Genomic DNA, 14,307 nt, shown 5'->3' on the forward strand with positions numbered 1-14,307 from the left:
TGGTGAGGAAGTCAAAGGAAGCTGTTGGGGCCAAGTCCCCAACTTCAAATGAGCAAGTCCTGGACTTGACTCAAGATGAGGAGGGTAAGAAGGTTCCCAAAGATGCTACTCCTGATAAGGCAATATCGGACGTGCCTATTGCCGATAAGAGCCTTGACCAAACCCTCTAGGAAATAGATGCCGAGCTTGCGGATGAAAAGGCGGCCAACATGTCTTCTCAGTAGTCTTCTGAGCTCCAGACCCAACCTGCTAGTGGTGCTGAAGAATCTTAGTTTGATGCTCTTTTTCTTTTTTCTGTACCTTGTACTTTTTCTTTCTCTGGAACAATGTAAGCACTTCATGTGGCCGATGTGCCTTCTTTTGAATATAAATATAACTTTCTCTTGTGAATGTTTGTATCTTTGTCCTCCTTTTACTATCTTGTATGATTTCTATACTTAGAATAATTTTGCATGCTTTCAAGAATACACCTTATCTGTGTAATTTCCTCGGTAAGTACATAAGTACTCTTCTTAATGCAACCTTTTGGCTTTGTCTTGTAAATTTTTTTACAAATTTCAACAAGTGTTTAAGCATGATCTCAGTTTAATTTCAACTTGTAAATTTTTCACAAATTTCAACAAGTGTTAAACATGATCTCGGTTTAACTTCAACTTGTAAAATTTTCACAAATTTCAACAAGTGTTAAACATGATCTCGGTTTAACTTCAACTTGTAAATTTTTCTCAAATTTCAACAAGTGTTAAACATGATCTCGATTTAACTTCAACTTGTAAATTTTTCACAAATTTCAACAAGTGTTAAACATGATCTCGGTCTAACTTCAACTTGTAAATTTTTCTCAAATTTCAACAAGTGTTAAACATGATCTCGGTCTAACTTCAACTTGTAAATTTTTCACAAATTTCAACAAGTGTTAAACATGATCTCGGTCTAACTTCAACTTGTAAATTTTTCACAAATTTCAACAAGTGTTAGACTGAATTTAGCTTGTATATTCTACCTTGCCAGGAACCATTTTCCAACTTTCTGTCCCCTAATGTGAACTTAAGTTCCACTTGGCTTCTCATTATGTATGTATTCTAGAAACATCATCAACTATTTTATTAGTCACAAGTGTGAAAAATCAAGCTTTATTTATTACTTCCGCTAATAACAAAGAACAAGAAAATTTAATGATAAAAAAACTTAAGATTGCAAGTATTTCAGGGCCTTGGCAACTTTTCGCCCTAATTATCTTCAAGCCGATATGCCCCATTGCCCAATACCGAGATGATTCTATAGGATCCCTCCCAATTTGGGCCAAGCTTGCCCTCTCTGGAATCCTTCTTGTTGCGACGACTTTTCTCAAGACGAGGTCACCGACTTGAAACTCGCTTAGGTTGACCTTCTTATTATAAGCCCTGGCAAGTTACTGTTGGTATGCTGCCAGCTGAATTGCAGCTCTCTCCCTTCTTTCTTCTACCAGATCCAGATATCGGGCTAATAATACATCATTAGTCCCATTTTCTACTCCCTGGGTTCTAATTCTTGGGACGCCGACTTCTAGAGGAATGATTGCTTCTGTGCCATAAGCCATGGCAAATGGGGATTCCCCAGTTGATCTTCTCGGCGTAGTTCGATATGCCCAGACTACACTTGGTAGTTCATCTATCCACTTCCCCTTTGCTGCTTGCAGCCTCTTCTTAATCCCATCCAAGATGACTTTGTTGGATGCTTGTCACGACCCAAACCTGCCCCTGTAGGTTTAGCACCGTAACCGGCCAGTAATCCGTGGATTACCAAAGGCCTCTGGACAGATTAACAAATAATAAAGGGCTGCGGAAGCAATAATACAAAATAGACAAGGTCCAATGAGCTGTGATAACGTACATGGGACAGAACATTTCAAAACTTATTTATATATACATAAACATGCCAGTCCAGATACACAATATTTACTAGGTATTTACAGAATGTACTTCTCAAGACCTGACTTTACAGAGCATACACAAAAACTAGTATGAATACAAAAACAGCCATGGCATTAGGCTTCGTTCGGAACCTCCTCGGGAGGCATAACAGTTGGCTGACAAAAACAGAACAGAAGACCGTCAACTCTGGCCCTGGTCACACGCCGGCTCACCTACATACAAAATATAAACTGTGAGCGGAAGCCCAGTGAATAATAACAGAGTAAAGGGGTTGTATGAATGATGTCCAGCACAAGTTAGGATCCAGTATTTAAATCAGAACATATTCAGACTTCAAAACAGAAATGGATTTAGATACACACTCATGTTCATATTCAGATTTTGCATAAGATCATACGTGGTACACCCATTAGCTATCAGATCAATTTGGTCCAGAGACCCACATGCATAGTTGGTACCAACAACCATAAAGGTCCATATCTTGCGCGCAAGTAGCCATGGTATTGTTACCCCCAGGCAAGGGCCACGTGCAGATTGGCCGCGGTATTGTTACCCCCGGGCAAGGGCCACGTGCAGATTGGCCGCGGTATTGTTACCCCCGGGCGAGGGCCACGTGAACTAAGGGTGCCACAAATACTTTTCAGAAAATTGGACATTCATTCATAATTCGTAAGATAGCATTTCAGAAAACAGATTATACCATGCCAGTCAGAAAATACTTAAGGCAAACATAACTTTACAGAGTTATTACTCACAGTGGGCCTTGAAACAGACAGACGGAGTAAACTTAGTCAAACGGTATGTGGCACGTGACCTACACAACACATAACAGATGCACACTTGAAACATACGTTCTAATTGTACAAAATTTATTTCGTTCGCTCTTAGTGTGTTTCTAATCTCTTATCCTCATCATGGGGTCTTAAACATGGCCTAGGAATGCCCATGATGGAATGAGGATGCAAAAATGCATTGAAAACCATTTCTCAAATTTTGTTGAAGATAAGGTCCACGCTCGAGCGTGGCTTTCCCCGCTCGAGCGGACATGCAGACAATGAATCTCCGCTCGAGCATGGCCTTCCCCGCTCAAGTGGACTGCAAACTTATGAAAAAATGCTGGATGCAAGAAATTCACGCTCGACGGGCGCTCGACCCCCGCTCGAGCGTGGTTTCCCCCGCTCGAGTGGACTGCAAAACACACAAACTTCTGGGTATACATATTTCACGCTCGAGCGTGACTCTCGCCGCTCGAGCAGAAGTGCATGTACTCAAGCTTCACGCTCAAGCGTGAAAGTCCCTACTCGAGCGTGGGTCAAATTTCTGGAAAATCCAGATTGACCTCCAAGCATGAAACTCAACCTTTAAGCCTTTAAAACTCATTTTTCTGGGCCAATGTTTGAGGAAAAATATAATAACTCATAAAACAACATGTATTAAAAATCATTTCAAGAAATCATGGCCCAAGAGCAACCCAATTTGTGCAAAATCAACATGAACTTTATGAATATGCTATTAATTCAACATGCAAGAACCTCTTTGAATTCAAACCCTCCAAAACATAATCAAACTTGATAATTTGATGGACAATAAGATGAACGACCATAATGTGAGTGAAATTAACACATGCATGGAAGAAATCTTAGAATTCAAACTCAAAGCATAGAAATTTATGCATGCATGCATGGATTGACTCTCAAAACAACACCTTAAGCTAAGTCTAGACTTTAAATACCAATTTCACCATGAATCTAGCAAGGACAACTCAAATTCATAATTAAAAAGATGAACTCCCTACCTTAGGTCTTCAATTCTAGGTATGAAAGCTCAAATATGCAAATTCTCTTCAATTCTCCTAACTTCAAGCCAAATCCTAGTTGAAATCAAGTTGTTCTCTCCCACACTCTCCTTCTATCGGTTTGGTCACAAGAAGATGAGCAAATGGTGAATCCAATATGTAATAAAGCAAAATAAAGGTTGTCTAGAATCAAGCCACTAAGTGACAAACTTGTAATAACTCAAACAAGTGTAAATTAACATTATTTAATCTAATTTAATCATACCAAATCAAATTTTAATTAAATCTACCATAAATCACATATATTCTAACTAGTATTAAACACTAATCAATTTCGAAATCGGGCGCCGATAAGGCTTTCAATTCGCAGTTCAAAGTTTAAACATGAACAGATCATTTTATGGCAAACAGATAGAAGCGCAAAGATAATGCAATACATATGCAAATTAATTCCGGATTCCTTCTAAATTACTATTAGGCATAACTAATCATGGATTAGCATTAATCGGAGGCCGGGGTTATTACAATGCTTCTGCTATTGCTTTGAGGAAAGCTTGGGGTTGAAAAATAATTCTTGATTTTAAATTTTGCACAGAAGCTCTTGATTAGCTTACTGTCAAATTGTGTTCCATTGTCGGCAACTACTGCTCTTGGAATCCCAAATTTGGTGATGATGTTTTTCCATATGAAGTTCTTCACATCCACGTCTCAGATCTTGGCAAGGGGTTCAGCTTCTATCCATTTGGTGAAGTAATCTGTTGCTACCAGCAGGTACTTCCTTTGCCCAGTTGCTTGGGGCAGTTTTCCAACAAGATCCATGCCCCATTGGGCAAACGGCCAAGGACTGGATACTGGGTTCAGGTCTACTACTGGTTGGTGTATCAATGGTGCAAACCTTTGGCACTTTTCACACTTCTTGACATAGGCTTCTGCATCTTTCTGCATATAGGACCACAAATATCCTTGGGTAATAGCCCTATAAGCAAGCGATCTACCCCCAGTATGGCTTCCACATACTCCTTCATGTATTTCGTACAAAAATCTTCCACTTGTGAAGGATGTACATACCTTTGAAGGGGTCCAGTGAAGGATCTTTTGTAGAGATGTCCCTCTGCTGTCTGATTGAATCTTGCCGACTTCAATCTGATCTTATGTGCCTCTTTGTGATCATTTGGCAGTTTTCCTTCTTTCAGGAAAGCTATTATTGCATCCACCTAGCTTGGTCCTATGTCCACATACATTGCTTCACGCTTTGTGGTCAGTGGTTCGATGCTTGGGCTTGATAAGTAGTCAACCATTATCGTCCTTGTTTTTCCAGGTTTTATGGCACTAGCCAAGTTGGCCAAGGCATCGACGTGACTGTTATCATCTCGGCTACCTGCTGTAGTCGGCAATTTTGAAACAAGGCCACCAATCTGCCTATTTTCTTTGCGTATGCCGACATACGTTCATCTCGGGTTACGAACTCGCCTGTTGTCTGGTTGACTATAAGCTGAGAGTCACAAAAGACTATCACCTCATCGGCTTCTACTACTACTGCCAGTTTCAGTCCTGCAATCAGTGCTTCATACTTTGCTTCATTGTTTGAGGCTTTGAACCCCAAATGAATGGATTGTTCTAGTATCTGTCCATCTGGAGATACCAGTACTACTCCTACCCCCGCTCCTTGTCGATTTGAACTCCCATCAACAAACAGTCGAAAGGAGTCGCCGATGTAAATACTGCAGGGCCTGAGTTTTTCTTCTTTCCTTTGTTATGTTGCCTTCAGCTGGGCTCCTCTTTACTCGTTTAGACATCGTTCACCTCGGCTCAACGGAGCCCGATGTACGATGGCTCCTGAAGTGAATTCAGCCACAAAGTCGGCCAAGACTTGGCCTTTGATTGCTGTTCTGGGTCTGTATTCCAGGTCATACTGGCCCAAGGCTACTGCCCATCTGGCTATTCTACCTGTCCGATCTCCCTGTTGCAACATGGACTTCAAAGGATGTTCAGTTAGCACCACAATTTTGTGGGCTTGAAAGTAATTGTTCAGCTTCTTTGAAGCCATTACTAAGGTTAGTGTTAACTTCTCCAAGGGTAAATACCTGGTTTCTGCATCAGCCAGGGTTTTGCTTACATAGTAAACAACCTTTTGTTTCCTTTTTTCTTCTCGGATTACCACTGCGCTTACCTCATGTTCCGAAACTACTAAGTACAGGAACAGCTCCTCTCCAGGTTGTGGATTTGAGAGAACTAAAGTCGTGGTCAAATACTTTTTCAAGTCAGCCAGGGCGACTTCGCATTCTTCTGTCCACAAGAAGTCTGTGGCCTTCTTCACTAAGCTGAAGAAGGGTTTGCATTTGTCAGAACTTCTGCTTATGAACCTATTCAGGATTGCAGCCCTTCCAGTCAGCATCTGCACCTGTTTTGCCGACGTCGGGCTCTTCAACTCTAGGATGACCTTGATTTGATTTGGGCTGGCCTCAATGCCCCTTCTGGTCACCAGGTATCCCAAGAACTTATCGGATCCAACTCCAAATGCACACTTGGATGCATTGAGTCAGAGCCGATATGTTTTAAGGATATCAAAGACTGCTTTTAGGTCAGACAGATGACCTTCAGGTTCCTTGGTCTTCACAACCATATCATCGATGTAAACTTCCACTGTTCGGTCAATCGGGTGTTTGAACATTTTGGTTACCAAACTCTGGTAAGTTACTCCTGCGTTTTTCAACCCAAAAGGCATCACTCTGTAGCAATGCAGCCCTTTTGGGGTGATAAACGCAGTCTTCTCCTCGTCTGAGGGGTACATGGCTATCTGATGGTACCCCCTGTAGGCATCCAGGAAGCTCATCCTTCCATGCCCTGAAGTGGCATCCACCAGTTGGTCTATCTTGGGTAATGGAAAACTGTCTTTGGGACAGGCCTTGTTCAGGCTGGTGAAGTCTACGCAGACTCTTCATTTACCATTCTTTTTCTTCACCACCACTGTATTCGATAGCCATGCGGGTAATTTACCTTTCGAATGGCTCTGGCCTCCAGAAGTCTGTCTACTTCCTCTTTCACTGCCTCAACATGCAGCAACGTCGGTCTTCTTGCCAGTTGGATCACGAGTTTGGCCGACCTGCCCACGTTCAGTTTATGGCAAGTGACTTCGGGGTCAATGCCTGGCATTTCATAAGGCGTCCAAGCAAACACTTCAATGTTTGCTCTCAATAACTCCTCCAGTTCTTTTTCCTCTTCTTCGGCTAAGCCCAAGTCGAGAAGGAAGAAGCGTTCCTCAACCCCTTACTGGACAAGGATTTTCTTTAGGGCTTCTTCACTCTTCTCGGCTGGCTCTTTGCCAACATCCTCTAGGACCTCCACGTCCTCGTCTTCGATTTCTACTGTCTCTGGTTCTCGTATGCTGCAGGTGGATTTTATTGTTGTCATGGAGCAGTTTTTTGCCTGTAACTGATCCCCTCTGACCTCTTCTATCCCATGCTCTGTTAGGAACCGCAATAGCTGATGCAGTGTTAAGGGTACAACCCCCATTGCATGCAGCCATGGTCTCTCCAGTATAGCATTGTAAGGGGATGGTGTATCGATTATGGTGAATTCTGTCTTCACCCTCTTGGTACCAGCCTGCACCTCTAGGTTTGTTGCTCCCAGTGGCTACGTCGGCGTTCCATTGAACCCGACCATTGGGCCATTGGATTGTTCCATATCGTCTGGGTGAAGGCCAAGCTCCTTGTAACATCTAACATACATGATGTCACAAGAGCTGCCTTGGTCAATTAGGATACGCTTTACTTGGCACTCCCCAACCTGGAGGGATACTACCAAGGCATCGTTATGCGGATGCTGTACCATCTCTAGGTCGGCTTCAGTAAAGGACACTACTGGTCCCTAGAACTCCTCAGCCCGAGGTCTTTTCTGTCGGACCTTGTACACATGTTGTAGGTGCTTTACCTTCTGTGTCTGCCCCCGTACTTCATTTTCGTTGACCTTCGAGTGAATTACATTAATTACCCGAGGTCCGCCTGTCTGCGGCTGCTGTGCTGGGGGAGGTGGAGCTGCTGGTGCCTGAGGCAGTCTTGCCTACTCTTCTCTTCCGGTGCTCTTAAATAGGGTTGGGTTCGGATTTTATCCAGAACTTTGTGAATTGGGATTCGGAACACAGTCGTGACTGCCTGTGCAGTTCTCAGTCCTATCTCTTGTTTGTTGGCTCCGTTGTTACCTTGGCCTCGCTTCGGCGAGCCGTTTGCTTTCTCCTGCTTTGTCGCCGTAATCCCTGGCGTGTCGTCCTCGGCTCTGGCGTATTTCTCAATTCTGGCCATGAGCTCCTCCATGCTTTTTGGCAATGTCTTTGCCAATGACATTCGTAGTGCGCAATCATCTTTCAGGCCGTTCTTGAAAGACACGACCGCCACCTCTTGGTTGTATTCGGGTGTTTGGTTGAACACCTTATAATACCTTTTTGCGTAGGCCCTAAGGTCTTCATCCTCACTGATTCTCAGAGCCATCAGGGCGTCCACCCTTAATGGCTGTAGTTTGTTTGTCACGAACCTGGCCACGAACATCTCGGCCAGGCCTTCCCAGGTCTTCACACTTCCCTTCGGCAATTTGTGAAACCAGTCCAATGCAATCTCCCTGAAGGATGAGGGGAACACCTTGCAGAGCAACGGCTCGTTCCCAATGTACAGTGCCATCGAGTTCAGATATAATCTGACGTGAAAGTTGGGGTCTGACTTCCTATCGTATATCTAGAATCTCGGCATACTGAATCTTTTTAGTGCCTCAAATTTGTCCAACTCCACCGAGAATGGTGTTCTCGGCTTAACAGGGGAAGTTACCTCGGTATTTTGTTGCTTCCTTTTGAGGTAATCTCTCAAGTCCTCCTTGGTTCGCCCAGGAGCTCGGTTATTTCCTAATTTCAATCTTTTAGGTACACTGCTCTCAGCTTTGTTGTGAGCCCTTTTCGACATTTCTTCATTGGTCGCATCGAAGCGCAACTCCTGCCTTTGAACATGCCAATGTTCTCTGGGGTCTGCCTCCTTGGTGCGATGTGTCCTTCGAGATTCTTCTCTTCTCGACTCTCCTCGCCCGACCTCCCTTAACGGCCAGTGAGAGTGTTTTTCGCTTCTGATGTGCTAGGGGGCTACAGGGATTGTTTTCTGCCCTCCCTTCGGGGCATTGGCCGCTGGAATCGGCGTGTCGTGCAGTGAGAACGGTGGCTGCATGTCATTATTTTGCATCATGAAATTGACCATTGTTTGCAGGTCCGCCAATTTATTCGCCATGGTCTTTACCTCATCGTCCCTCCGCAGACATCTTTTTTTCCACACCTGGAGGTCGTCCTCGTTGTAGTACCCGTTTTGCTCTGTTTTCTTTGGTACGTCACCTTCCTGGTCGACGTCATTTCCTCCGTGATTCTGGTCACGAGTTTCTTCGTTGCAATTGTCTTTTTCGACATCAAGGTCGATAGGTCTCCCACTCCCAATAGGAGTGTTATCCCCAATCTTCTCTTTCTGTCCGTCATTGGCCATCTATTCTCCTTTCTTTTCCACAGAAGGCGCCAAATTGTGTGAGTGAATTTCCAACCACACTGCCAACTCAGTATTCAGCTGGAGAGCACTGGCAGAATAGATGGCGCCTGATTGACCTGCAACAGAAAGAAGAGATTCCGGCGGTGGTTCGTCCACCCGGGGACACTCCGATGATCAAGTCAGTTATCTCTCAAAGATAGATAAAGTGCTAAACTTCACTATTCAAAATATAAATTAAGTACCTTAGACCCATGGGGGTGCCTCTCTTTTATAGCCAACTCAATCCTTGTCTCAATAGAAGCCTAGCTTCAATGGATTTTTGCTCAGTGCTTATCTTGGGCTCTCCAATAGATAAAGATAAACTCCCTAAGAGCTTTATTCTTATCCAGGCTGAAGTCCTTCCTCATTCTAGGACTCTTGTCCCTTATCCGCTTATCCCGGATTCTGATATCTTCGGAGATAACCTCGGCCTAGCCGAGATAACTTCGGCGTCACGACCAGGACACGTGGCATCTCGGCTGACACGTCAGCGTCACCTTGGCCACGTGTTGGTACTCAGAAAATATATCCCCACACCACCAAAACCATAAACAGAGCAGTAATAGAGATTGTATGCCTCTATATTGTTACATTTATATTTATTTTCGAAAACAAAAACTAACCAGCATATATCATCTTTTTTATTTATTATTTTTAGAGTTAGATTTAAAAACCAAAATAATAATAATAATACATTTATTTTTTTCAATTCAAAAAATATATTCAAATTGAAAATTCTTTTTCAACAGAATATATTCAATAGAATATTTAAACTCTTTTTCAATTGAAAATACAAACAAAATATCTACACAAATTGGAAAACACAAAGTCTTACAAATTACTAGGGGTGCTCGCGGTTTGGCGGTTTGATTGCTACCAAAAGAATCTCAAATCTGCCATTCTTCCAAAACCAGGCAAATTGAAAAAAATAAATTCGCAACTGTCTGCTCGTCATCACACATCCGTCCAAAATGCAATAGATCAATTCAGTTCAATCAATTTAGACAAATCAATATATCAACTGCTCGCCCCTAATTTAAACCACTTCCTACTTTCTCTTTCTCAACCAATTCTACAACACACTACTCTCTCGTCAATTAAAGTTTTCCTTGGTGTCATTTTCAAAAATCACACAACTGTTAGTCCAATAATTGTAGGACCTAGGTTATTTAGGAAAAATAACTTAATAAGTTCTATCAAGTTTTATCAAGTTTTAACACAAGCAAATAAGTCCTATTTTTCATAATATATTTTCAAAAAGTTTAGTACTTTATAATTGTGGATGTTATCTTAATATGAAAATATTTTTAATCTAAATAAAATAATATTTTTTTTAATTATAAAAATTATGATATTGTATTAAAAAAAATTATCAAAAAGTTCTATTTTGTTTTGAAAATTATAATTGAGTTATATCAATTTCAATATTAACAAATAAATCTTATTTTTTTAATAGATTGTTATACACAAAAAAAAATTTAAAAATCAATTGTTCATAATAGTATATTTTATTTTCATTTTATCTTTTTCATTAAAATATGAACAAAAAATTTCATAAATAATTTTAATTTAGGGGATTTTTTTTAAGGTCCCTGGTATTAAGATTTTATAGCATAAAGGACACTCAATATTTTCATAATGTCTAAGGTCCCTCAATACCAATCCAGAGAAAATTCGATCCAGAGAAAATTTGATCCAGAGAATTTCTCTGGACAAATCACAGAGAAAATTTCAAATTTCTCTAGACACATCACAGAGAAGATTCTAAATTTCTTTGGACAAATCATAGAGAAAATTCCAAATTTCTTCGAACCAATACCAAATTTCTCTGGACAAATCAGAAAACATTCACTCTGGGCATTGCAAAATGTTGCGACGTTGCAATGAAGAGCTATGAAAAACTGAGTGAACAGTTATTGCAAACATAATATATAGATATTACACCTAAATCAAGAAAACATTTTTTTCTTTTCTTTTTAGAAGTCTAGAGCATTTTGAATGACATGACAACACAAGTTAAGCACAGGGCTTAATCATAAAACATTCACCTAAAAAACTGTATATCAGTAACTAAACAGCACAAATGATGCACAAACTTTATTACCAAGAAACAACAACAAAACCAAAAGCACATATGTACAAGAACACATCATTTGTGTAGTTGACAGATATAATACAAGCTGTGGAAATGGGAAATTGAATCAGTTAGACTTAGTTAGTCAGAGAAAATTCGATCCATAGAATTTCTCTGGACGAATTTTCTCTGGACTCCACAGAGAAATTCTAGTTAACAGAGATTTTCTCTGGTCCAATTTTCTCTGGACTTCACAGAGCAATTCTGGTTCACAGAGAATTTCTCTCGTCGAATTTTCTCTGGACTTCACAGAGAAATTCTGGTTCACAAGGCTTCATTATTATTGAGAATTTCTCTAGACTGTAAATTTGAATTGTTGAAAATTTCTCTGGACTATAAATCTGTAATTTATTGCAAGGTGCATTCACAAGGCTCCATTCATCATCTTTCAAACCAAAGAAAATTGAAATTTCTCTCAGTACCAAAGAAATCTAGAGAAAATTGTGTAGAGAAAATTTGTGTGGCTTTGTGTGCCTCTATCCAAAGAAATTTGTGTTAGAGAAAATTTGTGTGGCTTTGTGTGCCTCTATCCAGAGAAAATTGTGTAGAGAAAATCTGTGTAGTTTTGTATGGCTCTATCCAGAGAAATTTGTAAGCTCTATCCAGAGAAGATTGTGTTAGAGAAAATTTTTGTGGCTTTCTGTGGCTCTATCCAGAGAAAATTGTGTAAATTTGTAAGGCTTGGTGTGGCTCTATTCAGAGAAAATTGTATAGAGAAAATTTGTGTAGCTTTGTGTGGCTCTATCCAGAGAAAATTGTGTTAAAGAAAATTTGTGTGGCTTTATCCAGAGAAAATCTGTGTGGTTTTGTGTGGCTCTATCCAAAGAAAATTGTGTAGAGAAAATCTGTGTGGTTTTGTGTGGTTCTATCCCAAGAAATTTGTAAGCTCTGTCCAGAGAAAATTGTGTTAGATTTGTGTGGCTCTACCCAGAGAAATTTGTAAGCTCTATCCAGAGAAAATTTGTGTGGCTTTGTATGGCTCTATCTAGAGAAAATTTGTGTGGCTTTGTGTGGCTCTATTCAGAGAAAATTTTGTTAGAGAAAATTTGTCTTGCTTTGTGTGGCTCTATCCAGAGAAAATTGTATAGAGAAAATTTGTGTGGCTTTGTTTGGCTCTATCCAGAGAAATTTGTAAGCACTATCCAGAGAAAATTATGTTAGAGAAAATTTGTGTGGCTCTATCCAGAGAAAATTGTGTAGAGAAAATTTGTGTGGCTTTGTGTGGCTCTATCCAAAGAAAATTTGTATTTTTGATCAAACTAGAAAAAATTTAACAAAAACAAAAAAACAGATAAGAAAATTTCTCTAGTTTAGGCATGGAAATACACCAATCAAGCTCATGAACTTAAAGTCAGATAAGAGAATTTCTCTGGTTTAGGCATGGAATTTCTTTGGCTCAGGCTTTGTTCACAGAGAATTGAAATTTCTCTGTAAATCTCTTTCTCTCTTTAAATCTCTTTCTCTCTTTACTGTTGTAATGTAATGAAACTCCTCTGAGCTTCATTCTCACACCTCACTTGGATTTCATCATTGCCATATCTATATATACAAATCTTTCAAAATTTGTATATATATATACACCCATATCATCTTCAATTCTCCTACAAATCTTAAACTCAACAAAACAACTCTTAATCTCACCCCAATGTTGATCATCCAACACATAATTCGGCAACCAGTTGGACATAACAAGGTTTATCCGCAAGAGAAAACAAAATTATCCTCTAGGGTTACAAACTCCAAGTACTGTTCATGTACCTTGGAAATTCGATTGATGGACTCAGAATTGAGAGTCCCTGATGCGAGATCTTCAAGGAAAGACGAGGAATCAAAGATGAGAAATTGAGGGAGAAGAAATCGTAAAGAGATCGATAGGCATCAGAAACGATTCGGTGAACATTGAGGTGAGTGGATTGGACGAAGTAGACGGTGGGGACATCGTGGACAGGCTTGCGGTCCTCGTCAATGAGGAAGTATAGGGTTACGCCATGCTTGCGGAGGTCCGTGATGTAGATGAGAGGGGAGAGAATGTCTTGGCATAACTTGTAGTAGATCAAGATCATGTAAACTTCTTTATTCGCTGTTCCACTTGAATTCACTGGTTGGTTCAGTTTCAGCATTTGATTTATGCATTCTGCAAATCAGAGTTATATATGAATGAATAAATATCAACAAAATTAGATCGATAGATTTAGAGAGAGAGAGAGAGAGAGAGAGAGAGAGAAATACTGGTTTGTCTTTGTCAGAGATTGAGTGCCATGGTTGGGAGAGTCAAATTTCTCTGTGATATATGGGTGTGGGGTTAAGGGATCTTAGACTTCATAAAATAATATTGTGGATCTCTTATATTACTAAAAATGAGGGAGGGACCTTAGACTAATTTTTCCTTTAATTTATTAAAAATTTTATAATTAAATTAGTTTTAATTGTTCAAATTAAATGATTTTTCATAAAAAAATATTATAAGTATAAGATTAACAATTTTTACAATTACAATTTTAAATTTTAATTAATTTAAAATTATTTATAAAATTGTTATTTTAATTAATTTAAAATTATTTATAAAATTGTTGTTCATATTAAATAGGAATGGTAAAATTGGAATAAGACATACCATTATGGAGTAATGAATCTTTTGGGAACCTTTTAATTGTCCATATTGAAACTGGATAGAACTCATTAGTAATATTAAGAGCAAAATAAGATTTATTGGTTATTTTTCCTACTTTTTTTTTTTTAATTTCTTCGAGAGAAAATAAAAATAAAAATCTAACTTCCTAATTTTAAAAATGTAAAAATATATGACTGTTACGAATTGATCCTGAACTTGATGGCCAAGAAGCTTAGAAGAGCTCAACTTTGGCCTATTTTGGAAACTTGGCTAAAAGTTAGCTTTTTAATTTTTTAATTTTTTTTGAA

The sequence above is a fragment of the Camellia sinensis genome, chromosome 15 (assembly GCF_055761805.1).
Source record: "Camellia sinensis isolate YWXY chromosome 15, ASM5576180v1, whole genome shotgun sequence".
NCBI lineage: Eukaryota > Viridiplantae > Streptophyta > Magnoliopsida > Ericales > Theaceae > Camellia > Camellia sinensis.